Raw genomic sequence first — 1,700 nt, 5'->3', positions numbered from 1 at the left:
TCTTGAAAACGATATAAAGAATGTCGGGATCGGAGTTACGGTTTGGAAACGGCAAGCAATTCAAATATGACCACGTACTGCGATTTACAGCAAGTAGCCATCTAAATGCAACGAGATAAACATGCTACAGCACTCAAACATGGCATAAAAATACATGGCAGGGATGCATTCAAGATGCTTAACAAAAGATGAACACTGAGCTACGGTCAATTCATCCCTTAACAGGTTCAAACAAGCATGGCAAAAATGCAAACGGTAAACAAATCTTAGACAGTGAAATTAACACTTGTCTGGAATTTCAGATCAGGTAGCACACTTTGGAGCATGAAAACTAGATGCTACAGGAACTGAACATGGCAAAGTAAAGCATGGCATGGAGCTCCTCAAAGAGCTTAACAAAAGTCCCTTAGTGACCTTGAGCCAAAAGGGATCAGAAAATACAATTGCAAGCATGTGAACATGGCAAAAACACAATCAGTTCTCAGACTTGGTGAAAACTGGAGCATGCTGAAACAGATATCAAGTAGGCATGTTTACAAGCTCGATGCACTCACTACAGAGCAAGTCATGCCAATCTAAGCATGCACCCATCAAGAATACACAAAATACAAGCTAGACATGGCAAGAACAATAACATGGCATACACGGATCAACTACAACATCCTCGGCAAAATCGCTAACAAGTAGACAATCTGCCCAGATTCACGAAATAGCAAAAGTAGAGCTCGATTGACTCAAGCTAGGGTGCTCCATAATTGCAAACAAAGACATGGATGGATAGAGCACTACAATATTAACAAAACATCCTTACTGATCATCCTCAAAAGAGGCACGGATCACTAGGAAACAACATGAACATATGGCATAATGAGATAAACAGATTAAGGAGTTAAGTGGAAATGCCAAGTCCCTGAAATCAGCATTACCAAGTGCCTCACTTTGCAAGCTTGTGCTAGTCACCACACACATCACAAAAATACATGGGTTTCACCTCTGCAAAGATGGCAAAACCCTTAACAAAACATATGTAGAGCTCATGGGCATATCATGCACACAATAATCATGGCAAAAATGACAAATATCTAAATGGAGCAGCAGATCTGACAAATAACTCAAGTAGCACTCTTATAACAGCATTTCGGACATCAAGATGCACTCAAATGAAAATGATGCAATGAGATGAAATGATGTGCTCCCTGAGAGGAACATTTTGATATGCTATATGCCCAAAACGGAGATACGGATGCAAAGTTACGGCACGATGAACAAGGGCATATGGATCTGGAAATTTCGGAGACTTAGTGGAATTTATACCTCCGCGAAAGTCAACGCGGGACGGAGGGATCCGGAACATGGGGAAGGAGCCGTTTGGTTGGAGGGATGGGTGGATCTGATCCATCCCGACGATATCTCGCCGGAGTTGGCCGGAGTTGCGCTGGAGACGGAGAAGGAGGCCGGAGACGAGGAGGAGGCCGGAGGAGGGCCGGATCCGGTGGCCGGAGAGGACGCTGGCGGCGAGGAGGTTGCAGGCGGCCGTGGCGAGGCCGGCGGTGCCGGAGTAGCGCGGTCGGGGAGGCGGATGGCCACGCCGGCGATGGCGCCCGAGGCGGCGAATGGGCTCGCCCGCGAGCGGGAGGCGGCGCAGGCATGGGAGCCGGGCGGCGGTGGTTGCGGGCTCCTCCGCGGAAGGCGGTGGCGGC

Source organism: Triticum aestivum, chromosome 5A (genome assembly GCF_018294505.1).
Source record: "Triticum aestivum cultivar Chinese Spring chromosome 5A, IWGSC CS RefSeq v2.1, whole genome shotgun sequence".
NCBI classification, from domain to species: domain Eukaryota; kingdom Viridiplantae; phylum Streptophyta; class Magnoliopsida; order Poales; family Poaceae; genus Triticum; species Triticum aestivum.
This window is presented reverse-complemented; position numbering follows the sequence as displayed.